The following is a 26186-nucleotide window of genomic DNA, read 5'->3' on the forward strand; positions in this document are numbered from 1 at the left end:
GCTTGATATAAAATATAGAAAAGTAACCAATTTTTAAGTACTTTGTTCAAAATATTCAAAATTAAATATTTGCATAATTAGGTTCCAAGTCCTAGGCATCTTAAGATTTGGGTTTCCAACCTCTGAGTATATTATTTTTATCACCTGCCAATATTCTGCCCTTTTACTATGCCAATAAAATCATTTTTGCCAGTTACTGAAGATGAATTTTAGTAGCTCCAGTAGCTTGAAAGGATAATTATGACCAATGAGCATCATAATTAGCTTTGAGTTATAACATTAGTAATTGACCAATATAAATGGATAAAAATCCCGGCTCTAAAACCTGATTGCCTGGGTTGGAATCTTGTTTTTATTACTTGCTCCCTGTGTAACATTGGACAGTTAATTAATTTTCTGTGCCTTATTTTTCTTATCTGTAAGAAAGAGATAATAATAGTGCCTAGCTAGTACTGTGAGGGAAAATTGAGTTAATACATGTAAAAATCTTAAAATAATACATAAAACATAATAGGCTTTCAATAAATGTCTGTCTTATTATCATTATTTTATTGACTATTCATTGTTTCACCTTAATGATTAAATTGTATTTTCTTCATAGTAAAAAGAAAGAGTATTTTGATTATAGATTATTAGTTACAATAATTTTTTCTTTAGAAAAATACACACTTCAGATACATTAAAGATTAACTAGAAAAATGAAAATTGGCCTTAGTCATGGTATACACTGGAAATTAGGAAAAAAAATCGCTACATTAATATAAAAAAACGAATACAGCTAATTATCTTAGTGCTAAAAGATTTAAAAATTTTACTGTGGGTAAACATTGAATTTACAGAAACAGAATCACCAAGTTAAAATTCACCTTTTACCACCCTCACAGAGATATTATTCATGTTTTACAAAGCTTTCCAATTCAGAATTAGTACTGCTAAAACAAGCAAACAAAAATGCATCAGCATATTAAACAGTGTTTTTAAGTTCAGATATGTATTAAAGATCCACATATTGAATAGGCCTTAGAGATTATACTGAACAGTTTTGGTTACCACCCATTCCTACAGAATATATTCTTCTAAGTGGTATAAAAGTGTGAAAATATCTTCTAGCTATAAATTATTGGAAAATAAAATTATTTGGTGGATGTTCTTGAAGAAAATAATTTTTTCAGTTGCTTTTACAAAAACAAATGTGCTAACTGCTCCTTTTCTCCAAAAAGCAAGTACATGAGCTGATCACATTAGGAATTTATAAGTGAACTTGAGGCCAAGTGCACAAAAATTTGTGCACTTGCGGTGGGGAGGGGGTCCCTCAGCCCGGCCTGTGCCCGCACACAGTCTGGGACCCCTCGGGGGATGACCACCTGCTGGCTTAGGCCTGCTCCTTGGGGGATTGGGCCTAAGCTGGCAATAAGACATCCCCCTGGCAGCTAGGGAGCCCTTGAGGGATGTCCACTTGCTGCGGGAAGCAGGCCTAAGCTGCAGTCAGACATCCTTAGAGCTGCTGAGGAGACAGGAGAGGCTCCCACTACCACCGCTGTACTGGCAGCCATCACCCTGGCTTGTGGCTGAGATAGAAGCTCACTGACCACCAGGGAGCAACTCCAGCATTGAGCATCTGCCTTCTGGTGGTCAGTGTGTGTCATAGTGACCAGTCATTCCCAGCCATTCTGCTGTTAGGGTCAATTTGCATATTACCCTTTTATTATATAGGATAGAGACTTGGTGCTTGGGTAGGGACCAGCTGGTTTGCCCTAAAGGGTGTCCCAGATCAGGGTGGGGGTCCCGCTTGGGTGCCTGGCCAGCCTGGGTGAGGGGCTGATGGCTGTTTGCAGCTGGTCACACCCCCTTCAGGGTGGGGATCCACACTGGGGTGCCTGGCCAGTCTGGGTGAGGGGCTGAGGGCCATTTTCAGGCTGGCGGGTGACTGAAGCTCCCAACCTCTCCTTTTTTTCTTTTTTCTTTTTTTATTCTGGGATTTATTTACCTTCTATAATTGAAAGCCTTGAGTGGAGCTCAGAGCCAGCCAGGGCGGGCAGGAAGCTTGGCTTCCTCCCTCGCCAGGGGCAACCCAATCCTCCTGCTTGCTCCAGCTCTGTGGCCACAGCCGGCTGAAAGCAGGTATCTGGGGTTTATTTATCTTCTATAATTGAAACTTTGTTTCCTTGAGTGGAGCTAAGAGCTGGAAGCGGCAGGTGGGAAGCTTGGCTTCCTCCATCATAGAAGCAACCAAGCCTCCTGTTTGTTCCAGCTCTGTGGCTGCCGGATGCCATCTTGGTTGGGTTAATTTGCATATAGTCGCTCTGATTGTCTGGTGGGCATGGCTTAAGGTGTAATGAAGGTATGGTCAATTTGCATGTTTGTCTTTTATTAGATTAGATAAATGCATTTTTTTAATGAAACCTTTTAGAAATAGCAAGTGGACTAGCTAAAAGAGAGTTAAACTAAAACCGTTTCCCGTGATGTTTCTGCCAGGTGAACTGGGACTGAGAAACCTTAACATAAAGCCAATGACTGAATAAGGGATGATAAAAAAAAATTATTACTGGAGAACATTCTTATTAATAAGCATGAATACTCAAGAATAATGTTAAAAGTTTTTAGAAAAAATTACATACATATACATTTTGGTAACTGCAATAATATATTGGGGAAAAATACAATTAATACTCAGTGGCTTGCAACCACAGGATGTATTCCCATCTGCATGGTTGAGGGTCAACTATGGTTCCACAGACTTGAGCTGGGCTCAGCTGGAGGGGCAAATCTGCTCATGCTGTTGGTCAGTTAGCCTTGGTCCCAGGCTGTGGGTTGGCTCAGATCTGCACTAAATATGTTCAATTTGAGGTCCAGGCTGATGATCTAGCACTACCTGGTGATCTTATGGGGCATCAGCAGAGTACAAAAGGGGCAAGAACTTTTCAAGCCTTTGCCTGTGTCATGTCTGCTAACATGACCAAGCTCAATATCAATGGGGAAAGTAAACATACCTAAGCCACGTTTGACCCCCTCCACCTGGGTCTTGCCAGCTTCTCTCACTTTCCACAGTTTCTATATTTTTTCTATAAAAGGCTGACAAATCTCTGGAATGATGGCACTGACTTCTGCCCCAGACCAATAGTCCTGTGACGTTACCTTTTAGACGCGACAACAGCCTTGTCCAAAGCCAAGTCTGCTTTACAAGTTCCCTTTTTGTTGTTATTGTTTTGTTTTATTTTGTAAGATTTTTAACTTAATCTTGAAATTCCAACTGGTAGCATCTCCTGGAATGGCCCAGCCGTGGGCAAACTACGGCCCACGGGCCAGATCCGGCCCGTTTGAAATGAATAAAACTAAAAAAAAAAAAAAAAAAAAGACCGTACCCTTTTATGTAATGATGTTTACTTTGAATTGATATTAGTTCACACAAACACTCCATCCATGCTTTTGTTCTGGCCCTCCGGTCCAGTTTAAGAACCCATTGTGGCCCTCGAGTCAAAAAGTTTGCCCACCCCTGGACTAGCCCCTGAGGTGGGTTACAACAAAACCCTTCCCCTTCTTGCTATGTATCTTCTCTCAATGGTCCTGCTGCTGAGTTCCCAGAGTGCATTGCAACCTTCTGGTCTAAGAGACTATTACATATTTGGTACAATGCACACCTGGAAATTTACCATTTCTTAGGCATTTTCTTTCTTTCTTTTTTTATTAAAGCCTTATTTTCTTTTTTTTTTATTAGTTAAATCTGTATTGTTCAGATTGTTACATTTGTTCCTCTTTTTCCCCCCCATAACTCCCCTCCAACCAGTTCCCACCCAACCCTCCTCCCTCACTCCCCACCCACTGTCCTCATCCATAGGTGCACGATTTTTGTCCAGTCTCTTCCCGCATCCCCCACACCCTTTTCCCTCCCAAGAATAGTCAGTCCACTCCCTTTCTATGCCCCTGATTCTATTATAATCACCAGTTCATTCTGTTCATCAGATTATTCACTTGATTTTCAGATTCCCTTGTTGATAGCTGTGTATTTGTTGTTCATAATTTGTATCTTTACCTTTTTCTTCTTCTTCCTCTTCTTAAAGGATACCTTTCAGCATTTCATATAATACTGGTTTGTTGGTGATGAACTCCTTTAGCCTTTCCTTATCTGTGAAGCTCTTTATCTGGCCTTCAATTCTGAATGATAGCTTTGCTGGATAAAGTAATCTTGGTTGTAGGTTCTTGGCATTCTTCACTTTGAATATTTCTTGCCACTCCCTTCTGGCCTGCAAAGTTTCTGTTGAGAAATTAGCTGACAGTCGTATGGGTACTTCCTTGTAGGTAACTGACTTTCTCTTGCTGCTTTTAAGATTCTCTCTTTGTCTTTTGTTCTTGGCATTTTAATTATGATGTGTCTTGGTGTGGTCCTCTTTTGATTCCTTTTGTTTGGGTTTCTCTGCGCTTCCTGGACTTGTAAGTCTATTTCTTTCACCAGGTAGGGAAAGTTTTCTGTCATTATTTCTTCAAATAGGTTTTCAATATCTTGCTCTCTCTCTTCTTCTGGCACCCCTATAATTCGGATGTTGGTATGCTTGAAGTTGTCCCGGAGGCTCCTTACACTATTTTCATATTTTTGGGTTCTTTTTTCATTTTGCTTTTCCGGTTGGATGTTTTTTGATTCTTTGTATTTCAAATCGTTGACTTAATTCTTGAAATCCTCTAGTCTACTGTTGGGAGTCTGTATAATATTCTTTATTTTAGTCAGTGTATGCCTAATTTCTAGTTGGTCCTTTATCACAACCTCGAGGGTCTCATTAGATTTCTTGTAGGTCTCATTAAGTTTATCGGCAGTTTCTAGAAAATTCTTGAAAAACCTTAAAAGTGTGGTTTTGAACTCTATATCCAGTAGTCTGCTTTCCTCCATTTCTGTCATTTGTGTCCTGTTTCTTTGTCTCTGCATTTTTTATGCGTCCCTGTGTTGATACAGTGGTTTTCTGTGCTGAGTGTCCTCTAGGGCCCAGTGGTTCAGCCTCCCCAATTACCTGAGGAGGACACTCTTGGTACACCCCCTTGTGGTCTTTGTGCACAGTCTTGTTGTAGTTAAGCCTTGATTGTTGTAGGTATCACTGGGAGGAATTGACCTCCAGGCCAATTGGCTGTGAGAATCAGCTGTGTCTGCAGTGGGAGAACTTCTGTGCTGGAGACACCCCTCTGGGGCAAGATTTGCTTCAATGGGGCTTTGGTGCTCACTCAGGCACTTTCTTAACCAACTTTGAATTATTCTTTTTTACATGCATATAATGTGGTAAAGAACTATCCTTCTTATGGTAAATTTAATACATAAAATTATATGTTACATTTATCTTTGCAATATTTGTATAAGATGAGTAAGTACCAGCTGAGAGAGTTAGGTGTTAAACTATTGGCCCAAGATTACAGTTATTCAAAAGAAAGATGAAATGACGGCAAATTCTTTCTATTCACATTTCATTAAGACTCTATCTCTGTCTCTTCCTGCAAGTCTGTTTAATCTGCTATAGTTAAAACTTAAGTTGCCTGTTATTTCTTCAAATATTATTTACTTAGCATATTCCATGAAACACAAGGGATTAAAAACCTGTTAATCATCTTTTTAATCATCTAATAAAATGTACAGTCTTTAGCATAAATCTGCACAGATTCATTAATGTGCACTGGAATGAATAAAACTAAGCATTTATCTGAGATGCCTGTTCTTTTTTATTCCTTTCTGTAACAAGAATTTTCATCTTCATTGATGCATTTCCACAAATATAACAAATACCTTTATGCCTACAAAAATGTTCTAAATTTAAAAAAGATTAATCGTTGGATTTAAAAGTCCATGTTTTGATATGGCTCACCATGTTAATGTATTCATGCAACAACTACTGGCTGAGAATCTTTGTGAATAAGCCTAGGCTGGACACTAGGGTTATAAAATATAACACAGAGGTATGGTTTCTAGCCTTATGAGCAGAATCTCATCTATTATATAATATATTCACAGCATCAATGCAAATTTAAAAGACATAATATTACCACTTTTGTAACATTTTAATCTCTGGACATTCTACTTATCTCCTGCTATTTTACTGACATTCAGTATTCTCCAAAAAGATTCTACTAGTCCCTGGCCAAGTTTTGTTTCAACTGTATTAGAAAGTCAACAATTCATTTCACTTATTACTATTGTATTCTTACTTTAAATATTATACTTACCTAAAATATCTTTATTATGGGGGGGGGGGGCAGTAAGTAGAAAAGCAATTGATTCCATTATAAGCACTTATACAATTAGTCATGGAGAGTAACAGGACTGCTGGTAAAACAGGTCACCCAAAACAGAGATGGTATCAAAGTAGTAGTCAAGGACTAACGCCTAAAAAAAAAAGCAACTCCGATAGAGGATTAATTTAATTTTAAAAACAAATACAAGCTATTGATTCACTCTTCTCAACTTAACTGGACAGTCTACTTGTAGTATAACTGTCAGGTAAACACATATATCTTTACAACTTGGTGGTCCCAAGTTTTTTTTAAAAAACCATTTCACATAAAGGAAAGAAATAATATGAAAACAGATCAAGAAATACACTAACAAGCAAAAATATATGGAAAAGAGGAACACACAGTTTTTTGGTTTTTTTGTTTGTTTGTTTTTTGTTTTTGTTTTTTGCTTAGAAGAATCTTTAATGACTTTGGCTCATGGCCCCTCCCCCCATCTCTGGATCTGTCCCCAGGGAGCTGTCAGTGGAGGTCCCCTGAGAGGTTCAGAAGGGCATCCGGGGACCTCGGGCCTGGAAGGGAAGGGCCGTCCTCTCTCCTTGTGACCATTGGCGACTGCTGGGTAGAGGCTGCAGGAAGGGGGTCCCAAGCGCAGGGTCTCTGGGTGCTACACATCTCACAGCCAGGCCGACTCGGGGCATTGATGAAGATGCAGGACGGGCAGGGCCGGCCGGGCTGAAGGGGGCTGGGGAGGCTGGAGCTGGCTGGCTGAGGAGCTTGGGGCAGCCCCATGTCTGAGAAAATAGGCGGCCTAGTTCCCCATCCATCTTCTGGGGGCACTGAGGGCTGCGTCCTGGGGCTTCTCGCGGGGCTGAGAGCAAGTAGAGGAAAGCAGGGTCCGGGTCTGCCAGACCCCATAGGAAGCGAGGCTGCGGTTGGGCACACACAGGCACTTGCCAATGACCCAGCGCTGCACAGCTGGTGGGAAGCCGAACTCCGAGAAGACCTGCTCCTGTAGGGCCGAGATGGTGCAGTGGGGTGGACCTGCAGTGAGACGTGGGCGGAGGACGAAGCACCTTCCACTGTGACCTGTAGCCTGATGGGGCCAGGAGGGAAGCAGCTCTCCTGGAGCTGGACACTGAGGGCCACAGGATGCTGGGCCAGGAGGGCTGCTGCTTGGGCTGCCCCCTTCGCATCTCCATCCTCAACGGCCTGGGCCAGGCGCCCTGCCAACTCTTCTTTCTCCATCAAGTCTCCAGAACTCGGACCATCCATCTCGGGGGCCTTGAGTGTGTGCATTTCAGGGGGACTGGGTGGGGAAACAGGGCACGTCTCTGGGCCCAGGGCTGGAGGCAGGGTGTCACTGCCATTGTGTCCCTCCGCCGTGGCACCTCGAACCAGGGCTGCCCACCGCCGGGCTTCCTGGGGGTTGAGGAAGGGCAGGCTTAGGGCCCGAGCCCAGTAGCTCCAGCCGGAAGCGCCCGGGCCGCTTGGGGTCCGCGCCCAGCTGCAGCCTCCTCCGTAGCTGCGCCTCAGCGCCCGGTCCGGCGGCCAGCGGCCTCACGGCGGCGGCCTGCACAGTCAGCAGCACCGTGGACGAGCCCGGGTCCGAGGCCGCCGCCGCTCCGCCCACCGGCGGCGCCATCTGGGGTCCAGCCGTGTCTGGGCCATCCGACTTCGCTTCCGTGGGCTGGGACCGCCGGGCGCTTGTCAGGAGCACACAGTTTTGACTTAACTCAAGAAACTGAGAGGAGATAGGTGCAGGAAATGTGCATCCTGGAAAGTCAGGTGTGAAGATGTTAGAGTAAGAATTTATATGAATTGAATCGCCCCTAATTCTGAATAAAAGCATCTTGCAGAACTTACACTCCATGGCTTACACACCTACCTCACTTGGCTCTATTCCTTACTTACTTCCAGCCTTTACTTAAATGAGCCTGAAAAACTTGGGGATATAGCATACGGAGGAAAAATAAAATAACCACACAGAATGTTCCCCTTCTACTTTAGGTCTTTGTTACTAGAAAATTCCTGAAAAACAATTTAAATACAAAGTCTGTGGCTTTGCTGAATCAAGCCCCTCAGTTAATGTCTAGAAAACACCCTCAGTTTGGGTTAATAGCATTGTTGATGGTACCTATTATAGAGGGATAGCTGAACAGAGTCTATCTCAAAACCAGTGTTAAATCAGTATCAGGGAAGGGGGGGGGGGGAAGGCAGTCTAAAATTGTAAGTGCAGACAAATCTAAGACCCCTGCCCTTCTCGGTCCACACTTCCTTCAGGGTCTTCATCATTACAAATGTTCTCTGCCATTTGCCACACTTGCCTGATATTGTAACAACAGTTCCGGTGGCCCATCCTCTGCATCTTCGGGCATTGTCCCCCTCCAATTTTACTTAAGTTCCAGACATTCAATCTGTGATCTGTACCAATGGAAGCCAAAGTAGTCGCATTGTGAGGCAACCACTGAACCTGGAATATTTCATCCTTATGTGATTCAAAGGAAGCTAAAGAATTGATAATATGTAAAGAGATATGTTCATAAATACATTAGAAACATTTTACTTAGAATGTTTAACCCATTATTTTACCCATAGAAAATCAGAAATTCTTATGGTATTACCCCCTTAAACTTTAAAAATGTATATATACATGTAAATTTTACTTTTGTGTCTATATGTATGTGTGTAAAACAATAGTCTTTGAAAATTACTGTTCCTCCAGAATTCACTAAAATTTAATATGTAGTATATTAGGAACAAATATAACAGCATATATAACTATTTCAACCTATATATCTTTTGTAAAAGAAATATTTTACAAAAATCAACACTTCTTTCCATTTATTTTCTACTTTATATTACCTAAACACTATTGTTTCAGAGTTTACTAGTATATTCCTCCCTGAAAATAAATAACAAATAAATAACATTTTCAAACTAAATAAATCTTTACTGGTGTTAAATTTATACAGTTGTAAAATAGATAATTGCATTATGAAATATAGAAGCATTTCTCCTATTCTTATTTTCATTAAGTTCCTAAAGCAGACATTCAGATGCTTTTGCATCCTGAATTATTATATCATGTAATGTGAAGTCAAATAATATAAATTATTTGTACTTGATCAGTCTTTACATACAAAAATGGTAATTTTCAAGCGTCAACCTAATGGTTGTTTATTTGTCTGTATTTCTTCCTAGAATGTGAGTTCTTCATAGTCAGGAACTGTATCTTATTCCTAGTTACATAAGTTATACACCCATAATGGTTTTCTGGTTTTCCTGTACTTGAAGAAGTATTATTTCTGCACCCTGAAGAAAAAGTATCTTTATAAGATTACAACTATCCAGAAAAAGTGTTCTTTATAAGATTATAACTAGAAAGATGGATCAGTCTAGCCCTGACTTCAAGGTCTTTCAAGGAACAATGAAAAAATCCATGAAATCCTGAATGCAACACCTGGCACATAGTAAATCTGCAATACACTAGTAGCTAGTCAATACAAGTAATAACTTAGAGTTCTAATCTACTAGGAGTAATGATATCAGCTAAGGCTTCCAGGAGGTATATCGAAAGACTGGATGAGAGTTTTCCTAGATATACGGAGTGAGGTTTAGTGGAGAAGAACCATGGCAAATAGCCAATACAGATAGAATCCAAGGAGGAGCTCTGTAGATGATGTTGAAAGGATCAATTTAGATTTTAAAGTAATCAATTCTCTTGATGAAACACATTCAAAACTTTCAGCAGTTATTAGTGCATTTAGAAAGAAACCCCTATATATCTTTTGTATGATTGTTCCTTCTCTTTAATAAACACCACTGTTAGGATTCACTAAAGTATAAAATACTCTCATCCTTTTGACCCAGCACCACATGCTTCCATAAAGATTTCATACATTGATCTTTTGAGATTTCAAATATTATTTGTTAATATTTCAATGCAACTTAAAAATCATATGGTGTAAATTGTGGACTAGATAGAAAGATTATTCAATATTACATTTTCAATAAATATTTCTGTCTTATACTATTCTGCCATTTTCTTTGATGTCCTCTAAATTGGTCTAAAAGATGAAGAATTAAAAAGAAATTATTTTGAGAAGGACTGTTCAATCATTGAAACTTTGCTTGCCATATTTCTTATTTTTAAATAAAAAAGAAAATGATTTTCTTTTTGAATAAACTTTCACAGCACTTACTATGTGTGAGGCACTGTTCTAAGCATTTTTCATACATAATCTTATGAAACTCTCACACCCACTTTGTGAGGTATCATTATCACATTTACAGGTGCAGAAACTGAGGGCAATTAAATTAGACAATGCGCCCATTATTCAATCGTGAGTAAGTGGAAGAGCCAGATTTAATTGGAGGTATGTCTGACTCCCGAATCTGGGCTTAAGCAATTGAAACTATGAGCAGCTGGGAGCTTTTTGTTCCAATCTGTTATGAATATAAGACCTAAAATTTACTTTAGGCTAAAGCTGTTAACAAAGGCATAGCTATGTAAACACCCAGAATTCCCATTTATCTTCAACAAAGAATATATGCAGATGGTAAATAAGCATATGAAAAGATATTCCATATAATATGTCATTAGGGAAATGCAAATGAAAACAACAATGAGATACCACTTCATACCTATTAGAATGGCCAAAATCCAGAACACTGACAACAACAAATGCTGACAAGGATGTAGAGCAACAGAAACTCTCATTCATTATTGGTTGGAACACAAAAGAGTACAGCCACTTTGGATGGCAGTTTGGTGGTTTCTTAAAACACTACACGTACTCTTATCATACAATCCAGCAATCACAAACCTTGATATTTACCCAAAGGAACTGAAAACTTACGTCCACACAAAAACCTACACATGGGTGTTTATAGCAACTTTATTCATACTTTATTCATAATTGCCAAAACTTGAAAGCAACAAATATGTCTTCATAGGTAAATTAATCTGTGGTACAGCCAGACTATTCAGAGCTAAAAAATATTATTCAGAGTAAAGAAAAAAAAAAGAAAGAAAAAAAGAAAAGCTATCAAGGCATGGAAGAACCTTAAATGCATATTACTAAGTGAAAGAAACCAATCTGAAAACGTGACAACCTATCTGATTCTAACTATATGACATTCTAGAAAAGGCAAAACTATGGAAATGGTAAAAAAAAATTAGTGGTTGCCAGGAAGTAGGAGAAGGAATGGATGAATAGACAGAGCACAGAGGATTTTTAGGACAGTGAATTAATTTGTGTTTTACTATAATAGTGGATATGTGTCATATTCTGAGTGCTATCCCCAGTGGGGGGTGTGCAGGAGGCAGCAGAAATATATCTTTCCAAACCTACAGAATAAACAACACCAAGAGTGAACCCTAAGATAAATTATGAATTCTAGGTAGTAATGACTTGTCATCAAAAAATAAAGTATTTTATTAAAAATACTAGAGGCCCAGTGCACAAAATTCATGCACTGGGCAGGGGTGTCCCTCAGCCCAGCCTTCACCCTCTCCAAACTGGGACCCCTCAGGGGATGTCTGACTGCCTGTTTAGGCCTAAACTGCTGGTTAGGCCTAAACCGGCAGTCGGACATCCCTCTCAAAAACCGGGAACTGCTGGCTCCCAACCACTCGCCTGCCTGCCTGCCTGATTGCCTCTAACTGCTTCTGCCTGCCAGCCTGGCCACCCCCTAACCACGCCCTGATCGATGCCTAACTGCTCCCCTGCTGGCCTGATTGCCCCAACTGCCCTCCCCTGCAGGCCTGGTTGCCCCCAACTTCCCTTCCCTGCAGGCCTGGTCACCCCTAACTGCCCTCCCCTGCTGGCCATCTTATAGTGGCCATCTTTGACCACATGGGGGGGGGCCATCTTGTGCAAGGGTATGACAGTCAATTTGCATATTACCTCTTTATTATATAGGATTTCCCCATTCATCATTCTATTGTGAAGAATAAGAACACATTAGTTTTATTTGTACATTTGCCTTTTTGAAATATGCCATAGTGAAAAGAGAAATGACACTGAATCATTTCTAAGAAATGTAAGAGTACATAATTACATATATGCTGCCTAGAAATAAAATAGTGACTGATAAAGACACTTTTTATTTAAACAAAAAAGTTCGATTTTCAGCAAAAGCTGAAAAAAATCAAAATCACTGCTTTTGTTAATAGTGGTAATTGTCTCCTTGAAGGCACAGGCTACTTCCCATCCATCTTTGTGTTACATACACCTGGCCCAAGCCCCAGAAGATGGATCTTGGTAAAGGTCATTGAGTTTAATTTATTTAAAGGAACACTGAAAAGACATTCATGAAATGTGGATGCCCACATTCCACAGGATTTAGCAAATTGTGCCACAATAAACAGACATGCCAAAAGATCTAGAGACTGAAGCTGTGTTTTTAAACATGCCACTACTCTTAGTTTACTTGATCAGACGCAATAACAGATAACTTTGAGCTAGGGAATATGCTGAATGCTTGACATGGACTATTCTACTTCACTGTCACTCTCATTTTGCTGATAAGAAACTAAAAGTTCAGAGAGCTTAAATAACATGACCAGTGAGAAGAGAGGCCAAGATTTAAAGCCTGGCAAGTTTATTATTATTATTATTGTTCTTTTATATATTTTATTGGTTTTAGAGAGGAAAGGAGAGGGAGAAAGAGATAGAAACATCAATGATAAGAGAGAATCATTGATCGGCTGCCTCCTGCATGCCCCCTACTGGGGATCGAGCCCAAAACCCAGGCATGTGCCCTTGAACGGAATCAAACCTGGGACCCTTCAGTCCACAGACCGAAGCTCTATCCACTGAGCCAAACCAGCTAGGGCCTGGCAACTTTATTATTTTTCACTACCCTAAACCTACTATAAAGCCTCTTAAGAGATGTGGCAAGCCGGCACAGCCATAGTATACTCAGCCTCACATTGGGCGCCTTGTGTGCTGTGCCAGCTTAGCCAGGTTTGGTGACCCTGAGAGGGGGCGGTGAAGAACTGAGAAAAGACAGACAAGAGAATGAAAGCTGGGCCTGGGTGGGATGCTGTCCTCTTGATGGAGAGCCTCTCTGATGGAGAGCTAGCGACAGTGCCACAGACTACAAGCTGTGTCTTTATTTTATAGCCAGATTCCACTAGGCAAAGTAAGGGCGTGGTCAAGATGTTTACAACATTCTCATGGGTTTCGATCCTTCTCAATTACATGCACCTGAACTCTATCAAGCCCATATTACTCAGACATGTGGGGTCACGTGTTCAGACCATAGGTTCAAACTTACAACTATAGCCTTTGGCTATAATTGTGCTGGGAGGGCTTTGCCCTCCAAGCTGGGACTTGCACATGGCCATGAGAGGACTGTGCCCTCTCATTAGTCTGAGGCTTGAACCTGTCCAAAACACTGTAGCCGCTCTCCACAAAGAGAGAAGCATTTATAATCTGTTTTCTCATTTATAAAATTATACAGTGTTATATAATAGTTCTGTTTATCCATAGCTAAAACTTGTATTTGTCTGGCTATATATATATATATATATATATATATATATATATATATATATTCTGGCTGTCACAAGGGACATGTATAAAGATTCTACTTAAGTGGTTATTCACATTTTTGTTATTTCTTTATATGTATAATATGTTAGTAGAGGTAGGAAGAAAAAGGAATGAAGTGAAGAAATGACTTTTATTAACAAAGTGTTTCTTCACTTACAAGCTTTTCTTTTCACAACTACATAAATAAGGACATTTTAATACCCTAATTAATATCCATTTTTAACTCTATGCCATGTTTTTATTACCATCCTCTCATTAAAAATCTAATGAGCATTAGCATACTGACAAGGATAATAAATGCCAACAATTCATATCCGGTTATTAAAGTTAATAGTTTTCCCATTGGAATGTAATATATGTTTCAGCTTTTTTGCCAAAAGCTCAATGATACTTTTATCTCCAGTCGACCAATTGCACATTTAATTTAATACCTATTAAATGCAAACAGCAACCCAGAAATTACATTAGAGTTGTTATTCGAGCCATCAAGAGCCAGCAACTAGAAAGTGAAGATTGGGTAAAGGACTAATGCTAGTCGCAAAGTGGAAATGATAAGCAGACAAACTCCTGCCTCAGCAAAGTAGCTTATTTGAGCAGACAAAATAACTCATATGACAGGCTCTGGGCCCAACAGCAGGACAGATGTTACAGCTTCTCACACAAAGCCGAGAGAAATGTCATTCTAAACATACTGGTTTCTAAGAACCCTTCCAATGAGCACATCTTAGCTCTCAATTCTACTTTTTGTAGTTTTCCAACAACCACAACATATTTAGTTTTCTTGGCTATACTAGTTTTCTGAGTTACTAATTTGACACTTCTTTCAAAGGGAAGAGGGTAATATTTTTAATAAGATAAATTAGAAAAGCTGCTGAAATTGATTTGGACCCAAAAGGATTTTCTGCCTGAAAAGCCTGTAGTACATGATATTAGGAAAGGTGGTCAGAGAATTTTGCTTACTGCCTTAGATATATTACCTGTCTAAAGAGTGAATTATGCTCAATCTAAACAAGGCCACATGACCATTTATTCTTAAACTATAGGCCTGGTGCACAAAATTTCTGCAGGGGTGCAGCCCTAGGCCTGGGCGGTGATGGAAGCATGAGTGTCTGGCACGGAAGAACAGGTCACAGCTGACCTCTGGGCCCTGGGCAGCACCTGGGCCCCCAGGTCACCACACGTCCCCCTCCGCCTGAGTCATGGCGCCCGAGTCCCCATGCTGAGATGCGGTGAGCGTGGCCAGATGCCACAGGCCAGGGCACAGTGTGGGCCTCTGGGCCACCCAGCGGTGCTGCACAAAAGCCAGGTAGGCAGTGTGCTCTCTCCCAGCCAGCCTCGCAGACCGGCTCCTGCACAAATCCACAGAGAGCCCTACCGGCCACTGTAGTCCCAGCGGCTGAGGCCCAGCTCACCCGGAAGAGGCCACGCGGGTGCTGGCTGGCTTCTCACAGACACCTGACACCTGAGCATGGAGGCTTTCCTGGCGCCCCGAGTCCTAATGTTCCAGGGGAGGGTAGTAGGAGGAGTGAGAGCGAGCGCCAGACTCCCCGCATTCTCACCGCACTCCATCCCTGTCACCGCCACCCCCAGGTCGCTGGCCAGAGGTAGCAGCTGCCCCCTCAGGCACTGAGGGAAGTTGGTTGCCACCACCCACCCCTCAGTTCCCCGTCCCAGCCTGGGGCCCGGCCCTGATCGGGCAATCAGGGCCTGCCGGCCACTGGTCACCTTCTGTAGGGCGATTGGTGGGGCAACTTGGTCTGGTGCCACCCACTCACCTGCTCCACCATCCCACCTCAGTCCTGCTCTTGTTGGGGTCCATCAGGGCCTGCAGTGCCTCCACTGCCACCGGCTGCTGGCACCACATTGCTGACACCTGCCATGTTCCACACGGCTCCTCCGTGGTCAGCGAATGTCATAGTGAGCAGTCAAACTCCCGGTTGAACTCCTGGTCAAGAGGACAATTTGCATATTAGGCTTTTCTTATATAGGATATTGTACTATTGCCATTGGTTTGGAGTTTGAACATCATTGCATACCAAAGTATAAAATGAATTTTATACTTTTCTTCAAATTTTTTGTTGTTTTCTTTGGAATGAGCCTGGACATCCCTTTTTGACAGTCAGAAAATGTCAAGAAAATTTCAAAATCTTCTTTTTCTGATTATTTGAATTGTCTTCTGACTACAAAATCAATATGTACAAGACTTTGAATATTAATTTTTATTTTTAAAAAATCAATATACATATTTAAACAAAAATTATTTTTATCACAAGCCTGAGATAGTTGACGTGAGTGACCTTAGAGGTAAAAGTTGTTGGGAGAGACAGTCATCCTTGGACCTCCTCCTTTTTGGCAAATCTTGCTGGATATGCCAAAATTGCAAGGTCCTGGACACTCTTATATTTAACCCATTATTCCAGGTTGTTATACAATTGGTAACTTTGAAAGATGAAGCAATACCTCCTCTACACAGCTTCAACAAAGAACAGACATGCTTACTCTTACCTTAAAAGTGGTAGATTCTTTTCTCTGGTGTGGCTGAGTGGTTGAGCATTGAACTATGAACCAGGAGGTCACGATTTGATTCCCAGTCAGAGCACATGCCCAGGTTGCAGGCTCAATCTCCAGTAGGGGGCAAGTCGGAGGCAGTCGACGAATGATTCTCTCTCATCATTGATGTTTCTATCTCTCTCTCACCCTCCCTTCCTCTCTGAAATTAATAAAAACATATTATTTTTAAAGTGGTAGATTCCTCAAGCTTAGTAATCCTCAGTTATAACCCAAACCTACTATGCAGTTCAGATATTGAGCCCCCCCGAACCACCATGGGACTTCCATGAAGGAAGAAACAATACACATACACTGATGTTAATGTACCATGAATAGTAAGGTCTTTAATCTTTGACCCAGAAGTGGAATATCTTCTGCCAGCGTCTATGAAACATTAACAAGTTAACTATGAAGGAGGCCAAAATCAAGTCCAAGACCTGACAAAGCTTACCTAAAATAAGTTTAATTAAACTTTCTAAGCTTCATTTTTCTCAGTTAGAAGCATGATAATACCCATCTTGAGAATTTTTAGAAGGATTGAATGGTATTGTACCAATGAAGTCTCTAGTACAAAAGAACTATTAAGAAAATGTTTGTGGAGATAATCAACATGGTGGTATAGGTAAATTCCATGCCCACCACTTCCCACAACCACATCAAAATTACAACTAAAATAAAAAACAACCATCATTCAGAATTGCCTGAAAGCTGGCTAAATGGAAGTCCCACAAATAGAGAAGTGAAGAAGAAAGCACACCAAGACTGGTAGGAGGGGCAGAGTGGCAGAACAGGCTGATCCAATACCCACGTGTGCTGTTTTGAGGGATATCTTGGCTGCAGAACACCCCTCCTCCTGCCCCGTGAAGAGCAAGGGGTCCCAGCCCTACATCATACCCCCCCCATCCCAGGGTTCCAGAGATGGGAAGAGAAGTCCCATAACTTCAGGCAGTAAAAACCAGGGGATATTGTTGCTCAGTGACATGGAGGCTGCTGTATACCCAGGTGTTTCTCTTAAGGGCTGGCACATGAATTTACTCAGACTCATCCCTCAGGCTTCAGACTTTGCTAAAATCTCTCAAACAATTAGCAGCTGGTGTCAGTGTGCCCCAAACCTATCAAGAGAAGGCCCAAGACCTGGCACTAGCACCAGCCTGCCTTGCTTCACAGCTGGGCCTCGACTGGGCACTTCAAAAGCCCGATACAAGTAGCAACCATCTGAAGACCTCTATATAGCTCCTGCGGGTTGGCACCAGAGCCAATGCACCTGGTGGACAGCTTCAGAACATAACAGATTACAACTCTACACATCCACAAGCAACACACTCAAGGGGCAGACTCAGTGAGCACCAAAGCCCCACTAAAGCAAGCCTGCTCCATAGGAGTGTCTCCTGCACAGCTGCTCTTCCACTGTAATCACAGCTGGTCCTCACAGCTAATTGGCCTGGAGGTCAGTTCCTCCCAGTGACACCAACAGTAATCAAAGTTCAACTACAAGATTGTGTATAAGCCCACACAAGGGGACACCTAGAGTGCCCAGCTCAGGTGACTGGGGAGGCTGAGCCACTGGGCCCTACAGGACACCTACTACACAAGGCCACTCTTCCAATTCCAGGAGACATAGCAGTTCTACCTAATGTATAGAAACAAACACAAGGAAGCAGCCAAAATGTGGAGACAAAGAAACATGTCATAAATGAAAGAAAGGGAAGCAAGCAAACTGCTGGATACAGAGTTCAAAACCATGGTTAGAAGGTTACTCAAGGATCTTAACGAAAGCTTCAAGAGAATTTAGTGAGACTTTCAAGAATCTTAGTGAGAATGTCAAAGACATGAAAAAGCATATGCTAACTGAAATAAAGAATAATTAATAGGAATTCAACAGTAGAGTAGAGGATTCCAAGAACCAAAGCAATGATTTGGAATATGAAGAAGCAAAAAAACACCTAATCAGAAGAGTAAAAAGAAAAGAGAATCCAAAACTATGAAAATAGTATAAGGAGCCTCTGAGACAAATTTAAGTGTACCAACAGTCGCATAATGGGGTGCCACAAGGGGAAGAGAGAGAGCAAGATATTGAAAACCTATTTGAAGAAATAATGACAGAAAGCTTCCTATACCTGGTGAAAGAGATAGACTTACAAGCCCAGGAAACATGCCATGCTATTCCCTTCCCACTCTCCTTCCCCCAAAGGCACATATCTCTTAAACTCCAAGGAACCCCACCAGACTTGCAAACAGGAGGAACAATGGGCAGTGGAAGCTCATCCCAGGTTAACCCTCTGATACTGTATCCAAGGCCTCCTTTTCTCTGACCTCCCAGTGAGCCAAAGCAGTCCATCCTAGGCTCTCCTGTTGCTTCTTCTATTCTCTTCTTCATTTCACTATCCTAAGTATATTTTTGCTGTGGTCAATAAAGTATTGCTTGCTTTTCTACACTTTGTCTCTTGATTAAAATCTTTCCTTCAAGAAGACAAGAACCCAGGTCCCATCACCTCCCAGTAACAGTTGTGTGGTGCTTCAATGTGGTCTGGAGGTGTTCACCGAGTGCACTGGCTCTGGGGCATCCCAGGAGGTATGGGCCAAGGTCAGCCACCACCTATGTTCTGCTTGAGACCACCCAGCCAGTTCAGTGGGGTTACTTTGTCCCTGTTATGTTTAACAAACTGAAAATGAAAACTCAATGTTCATTACAGCAGACTGAAGGCAGCATTTCTACTAACTACAATCTAAGCTACCTAGTTCAACATATAATATACATTATTATTACCTAGTGTGATAATTGGGCCAATTTAAGTCAAATTTTTTATATTTCTAGCTGATTCAATTTAATTAATTTAGTAAATAAAATTTTACAGGACCATATACCAGGTACTTTACTGAAAATCAATACCTCCAAATGCATTTTCTTCATTCACCAAATTTTGTATTCTGTCATCCAAATGATTTGGTTTAAATCCTGATTTATTCATTCTTGCCTACTTTTGTTCAACTCTTCACACATTGTAAGAGGCAATAATCAAAAGATTATTTTGAATATGAAAATACTTTATTAAAGAAGAAACCATAGAGAGGTAATAAACTTTAAAAATAAAATATATATTGAGAAAAAAATCCATAAAAAGTTAGCAATATAATTTAAGGAAAGCAAGCATAGAGTTGTATCAGGAAAATATATTGTTTTAAGTCAGTAGCAGAAGAAGACCCTATTATGTTAATCCAGAATGATCAGATCTGAAGAACATCCCAGAGAATTCTGGCTCGGATGACTTTGCTCAAAGGCCCCAATGTATTTGTAAAATCTGTATGCCTTCAGCAAGAAAAGAACAGAGAAAAAAACAGGTATTAAAGAATGGCTAAAGCATTCTAAGATTATACTGCTAAGCCCAGGACTGAAACTCTCTACTTGAAAACTAAAAAATTAAGTTACTGCACCTAATAGCAACAGGTTCAAAAGACATCACCCCGCAGGCAAACCCAATATAAATCTCTCCAAAGGCAAGCTGGGATTAAAATAGAACTACTGAAAAAGCTAGAAATACAAGTTCACCAGCCAGAGGGGCAAAAAGAAGATGCCTCTAGTAACAAAGGGGGAAAAACATAGCAGTGGTACTAAATGAAAGAAAACAAAATAAAATAATAAGTTTTAAATCAGTAACATAGAAAAAAACTAATAAAAGATAGATACTGCTGTGGGGATCTTAGGTAAATAAATCAATAAATAATGTGCTGAAGATCAAAAATCATCCATCCTTAATTCTACAGCTCTTTGACATGTATGCAGTCATTAGAGGGAACAGAGTTTTCATTTTTAGTAGGAATGTGCCCAACACTATGCTATGTACTGAGCCATATTATGTCCTTTCTAAGTATGGAGTCCAGACAAGAGGACAGTTAAGGGATTGTTTGCAGTACAATAATGCTACAGTGATATGGTAATCATTATAAAGTATGCTGTAAGGTAAAGTTAATGCCAAGGACAATAGAATGGAAAAACTAAAGGAAGCAAGATCCTTCCTGATGACATTATTGATATCTAGGATCCACCTTGCCTCTGGACTTCCATGTCTGAAAAATAATCTATTTGCTTGCTGTTTAACCATGTGAGTCAGAGTTACCTATTACTTTTACCCAAAATCATCCTTACTGATCTAACACATGATACTAATACTTATACCTCCTACTGGTATGACCAAATAATCCTGGAAGTACATAAGTTACCTCAGTTTTCAATATTATTGCTCCATATTAATTATGTCATTGTTACCAACACTTTTCAGACCATTCAAGTTTAAAAATGGGTCAGATTTATCTATTTAAAATTTTCCCCACAATTCTGACCCTAAAAATTAGAGATAAGCCTACTTTTTTCTGAGTTTATTTAATTATACTCACCAAACCTAGCCCAATTCCAAAAACTACGGTAAATACAAGTATTTCCAACATACTTATTACAATAAGTATCCATTTCCATTACTTATAACAATAAGTAATCTTTCTTCTTCATTATTAATTTGTCAGGTAGTCAGTCAACAAACACTTAATAAGCATTTTCTACGGACCAGACCCATGTTCCTGCTAGAATACATAGATTTTTAAAACATGTTACCTGCTCTTGAGATGGTTGCTATTTAGTAGAAGAAATATATATATGAATAGGTAATTACAATACCATATGGTTAATTTATCATTGGAGACTAATAAGAAGCCAAGGCAGGTTTGCAAGCAGAAAAATGAATCTTATTAATTCATACTTTTATTAAATGCCCAACTATATCTGCTTATAAACAAATTTAATAGCTCACAAGAAAATAGAAAAACATACATAAAAAGTGAAAGCTCAGTGACCAAGATGAGTAAAGGACAGGAATGAGATACCTCAATTATAAAGAGTCTAATTTCAAAAAAATATAAATGTACTGAAACTTCGATAGATGGATTTTTTTAAAAAAATGAGGGAAGTTGTTTTGAAAACTGAATGTTTTACACACCTGTTTTATTTGAAGCAGAAAAGCACTGATGAAATTGCCTATTCAAAAAGTCATAAATAAGATCAAAATATTTCTATATGCTTAGGTATCAATTTTCCATATAAATCATCTCTGTTTTGCTAAGAAACTAGCATTTCTATATAAATGTTTTTCCCATTCCCCAGAAATCTTAGTTTAGCATAATATGACTTCAGAAACAACTGTCAAAAATACAACTGATTTTATTATACCCAGGATTTCTAAGACTTACTAAATAAGCACTTTATAGAAATAGTTCATCTTATAGAGTTCCACTGGTTTCTTCCATTTTTATTTTTATTCATAATAGAAAAAATAGTGACCATGGGAAAGAAATAATAGATGTATTTGGTTTGCAGATGCAGGTGCTCTTTGATACAATTTTGGATTCTAATATATGAATCCAAAATTTTCTGTCAGTTCATGAAAATATTTTATCAGATGCTTAAGTCTGAACAATTAATGACCTATGTGTGTTTAATAGCAGTTAATATCTCACATTTCCTGCCCACTTTTAAAGTCTGACATGATTGGAAAAATAGTATCTTGAATATGCATGTATTTGATTATTTTAACTTGGAAAAACACTCTAAAAATTAACTTAAATTGATTGGTTGTCATTTCAAAAGTAATTATGTGGCATTCGCAAAAACACTTCTTGCCTAAGGAATATGTGTCCTAATAGTAAGTATAATTATTAAATGTTATCTGATATTCTTTCAGAGAAAAAAAAGATTAGAGAATTGTATCCTCCAGCTACAAATTCTTTTACTGCAATCCTTCTCCTTTTTAAAATCATAAATCTGATCCTTTAAAGGAACCAGAAAGAATTGGACCTGATAAGGAGGATTTGCAATTACCCCAGCCCATCTTCTGAGTGCCAGGTTGATATGCAGGTCTTGAGGAATCTAGCAAAGTTATAAGCTAGACGATTGAAGTTGTCCTAAATTTCTTTTATCTGGAAGATTCAATTAAGGTTTATGACAAATCATTAAGTGTAGGAAATAAGCTCCATTCTGGAGCTGTCAAAAAAGGAGCAGAGGATAAGCTAGGTAAGAAAGTCTTGGGCATGTCTGACACTAGTCAAATTCCATTGTCAGTTAATGGTCCCTGGAGTTGTATGGATTCAACCACTGATTGACAGCTCATTGGTGGACCTTCAGTGTGGGAATAGTACAATACTAGAGCTCCTAGAGATGATGGCTATAACTCTATCATCAACTCCCTACTCATTTTATAGATCACTTAGTGGTTTCCTTTATACTGCACAGAGACTATGTGTGCTATTAACTTTGATAATAGAAAGACAATAGGATTTCTCCTGTGTTTGCCTTTAAAGATTCTTGATCTTAAATAATTTATGACTTGAAAACTTTTGACATGCAAATATAATTTTAGTGAATATTTTCCCATGAAACCAATGTTTTGATATACATATATATCTACACTAATAAAAGAGAAAAATGGTAATTGGCGTACAGCGATACCGTTTTCATTGGCTAATCAGGGCTATATGCAAATTAACTGCCAACTAAGATTGGCAGTTAACTGCCAACAAGATGGCGGCTAATTTGCATATGTAGGCACAATGCAGGGAGGCGAAAGGGAAAGCAGGAAGAAGCCCCCTGCCACTGACAGTGATCGGAAACCCAGGGGGGAGCTAAGAGCTGGGGGGCAGGGCAAAGGAGGCCCGGGGGCCGCCTTTGCCCTGCCCCCCAGTCATGATCAGAGAATCAGGCGCCTTTGCCGCCCTGGCCAGTGATAGCAGGAAGTAGGGGTGGAGCCAGCGATGGGAGCTGGGCACGGTCGAAGCTGGCAGTCCCGGGAGCTAGGGGTCCCTTGCCTGGGCCTAAAGCAAAGCTCACGATCGTGGCGCCCCCCACTGCCACTGCAGGTCCCCGCTGCCTGGGCCGGACGCCTAGGCCAGAGGCGTTAGGCCTGGGCAGGGGCGGAGCCTGCAACCGCGGGGAGCTGGGGGTCCCCTGCCCAGGCCTGACACCTCTGCCGGAGGCCTCAGGCCTGGTCAAGGGGCCGATCCGGTGATTGGTGATCGGAGGGTGATGAGGGTCAACTCCTCTGGCCGAGGCATCAGGTGGGGGGGCGGATCCGGGGATTGGGGGGATATGATGGTCCCCTTGCCCAGGCCTGAAGCCTGGGTCAGAGGCGTCAGGCTTGGGCGGGGAGTGGAGCAAGTGATCAGAGGGAGATGGGGGTCCCCTGCCCAGGCCTGATTCCTGGGCCAGAGGCATCAGGCCTGGACGGGGGGCGGAGCCGGGGATTGGGGGGATATGATGGTCCCCTTGCCCAGGCCTGAAGCCTGGGTCAGAGGCGTCAGGCTTGGGCGGGGGCTGGAGCAAGCGATCAGAGGGAGATGGGGGTCCCCTGCCCAGGCATGATTCCTGGGCCAGAGGCCTCAGGCCTGTGCAGGGGCCAGAGCCAGTGATTGGGGGGAGATGGGGGTCCCCTGTCCAAGCCTGACACCTCTGGCGGAGGAGTTAGGCCTGGGCAAGGGGCCGATCAGGTGATCGGAGGGTGTGGGGGTCTACGCCTCTAGCCGAGGCATCAGGCCTGGGCAAGGGGCAGAGCCAGCAATCGGAGGAGTCTGGGGGCAGAACCAGTGATGGGGGGAAATGAGGGTCCCCTGCCCAGGCCTGACACCTCTGTCAGAGGCGTCAGGCCTGGGCAAGGGGCCGATCCTGCGATTGGAGGGTGATGGGGGTCAACGCCTGAGGGCTCCCAGTATGTGAGAAGGGGCAGGCTGGGCTGAGGGACAACCCCCCCGCCACACACACACACACACAGTGCACGAATTTTGTGCACCGGGCCCCTAGTCTCTATATAAAAGCCTAAGTGACTGTTCAACCATTTGACCATTAGCTATGATGTGCACTGACCACCAGGGGGCAGACACTCAATGCATAAGCATGGAAACATGGAACAGACTAATAAATCTCAGAGAGAAGAGGAGAGGGGGGAGGGCAGGAAGAGATTAACCAAAGATCTTATATGCATACTAGAGGCCCAATGCATGGATTCATCCACCAGTAGGGTCCCCCTGCCTGGCCTGTGGAGATCGGACAAAAACTGGCAGTCCAACATCCCCCAAGGGGCCCTGGATTGCAAGAGGGCACAGGACAGCTCAGGCTGAAGGACCCCACCGGTGCATGAATCTGTGCACCGGGCCTTTAGTATATATATTTAATTCTATTCAATAGTCCATGCAACTTTATCACTGGTAAATCAACCATTTTAAATACAGAACCATTTTTTTAAGTACTAAAAATAGTTCAAAAATTACCATTGCAAACACACACACACACACACACACACACACACACACACACACACACCTGCTGTCATGGAGCCTTGAGAGTCCAGATTTTAAGAACCATGCATCTAACAGATTTTCAAATATACTCTTTGAATACTGAAGCTGGTCAAAGAACATTATTTTTTATTTTTATATTGTACTAGAGGCCCAGTGCACAAATTCGTGCATGGGTGGGGTCCCTCTGGGTGGCTTGCAGGGATCAGGCCGAAACTCGCAGTCCAATGCCACCTTGTAGCTCCTACCTACTGCTCCCTCTCATTGCTCATCCTGGCCCCACTGTGCCTGATGCGGGCTCGCACCCAATCAGTCCCGATCGGGAGAGGCTCGCGCTGCTGCAGCAGTGCTCACCAGCCATGAGCCCTGCATCTAGTACCTTCCCAAGGTAGCCTGCAGGATTGGGCTGACACCGACTCTTCGACATCCCCCGAGGTATCCCAGATTGTAAAAGGCTGCAGGCCAGGCTGAGGGACCCCACTGGTGTATGATCGGGCCAGGTAGGAACTGCGGGAGGGCTCCAGGGCATGTCTGGCCCATCTCACTCAGTCCTGATCAGCCAGACCCCAGCAGCAAGCTAACCTACCAGTTGAAGCATCTGGCCCCTGGTGGTCAGTGCACCTCATAGTGACTGGTCAACCAGTTGACTGTCTGCCCCCTGGTGGTCAATGCACATCACAGCGAGTGGTTGAGCAGCCTTAGCATGTCATTAGCATATTACTCTTTGATTGGTTGTTCATTTGTTCTGCTGTTTGGCCTATTTGCATATTACCCTTTTATTGTATAGGATATGTATTCATAGTTATATAGGAAAGTGATGTCAAAGGTTAAGATGATTTTATATATTATTAAAGTTACCTTTCTAATGTCTTTGTGAAGTTGATAGGATCAATTTACAGGAAGAGAATTATGTTCACCCTAGCCAGCTTGGCTTAGTGGATAGAGCATCTGCCTGGGGACTGAAGGGTCCCAGGTTTGATTCCAGATAAGGGCACATACCTGGGTTTCAGGCTCAATCCCCAGGTTTGATTCCAGATAAGGGCACATACCTGGGTTTCAGGCTCAATCCCCAGTAAGGGGCATGCAGGAGGCATCCGATCAATGATTCTCTCATCATTAATGTTTCTATCTCTCTCTCCTTCTCCCTTCCTCTCTGAAATCAATAAAGAAATATATTTTAAAAAGAGAGAGAGAATTATGCATCGAACAGACTGTCAAACTACAGCAGGAAGGCTGGGGAGGGTTTGGGGGTGGGAGAGGGGGGGTAAGAGATCAACCGAAGGACTTGTATGAATGCATATAAGCATAACCAATGGACACAAGCCACTGGGGGTTAGGGGAGGCCGGGGGAATGTCAAGAGGGTGGGGGGCGGGGAGGAGACATATGTAATACTCTTTGTAATACTTCAAGCAATAAAAAAAAAAAATTCATTGTGGGCAAGAAAACAACAACAACAACAAAAAAAAAACACAGTCATAAGGTTTGATTTTTCGGGTGAGATTTTTTTTTCCACTCATAACCAAGGCAGAGATAAGATC

The 26186-nt window shown here is 41.7% G+C and overlaps 1 pseudogene across 1 annotated transcript; it reads right to left on the reverse strand.

Moving 5' to 3' along the window:
- Positions 1-6696: 6696 nt before the first annotated feature.
- Positions 6697-7846, reverse strand: LOC308531008 (sharpin-like; annotated as a pseudogene). Its single transcript has one exon. The product of its transcript is annotated as a sharpin-like (transcript).
- Positions 7847-26186: the final 18340 nt, after the last annotated feature.

Source organism: Myotis nattereri, assembly GCF_964212035.1.
Source record: "Myotis nattereri genome assembly, chromosome: 1".
Taxonomy (NCBI): domain Eukaryota; kingdom Metazoa; phylum Chordata; class Mammalia; order Chiroptera; family Vespertilionidae; genus Myotis; species Myotis nattereri.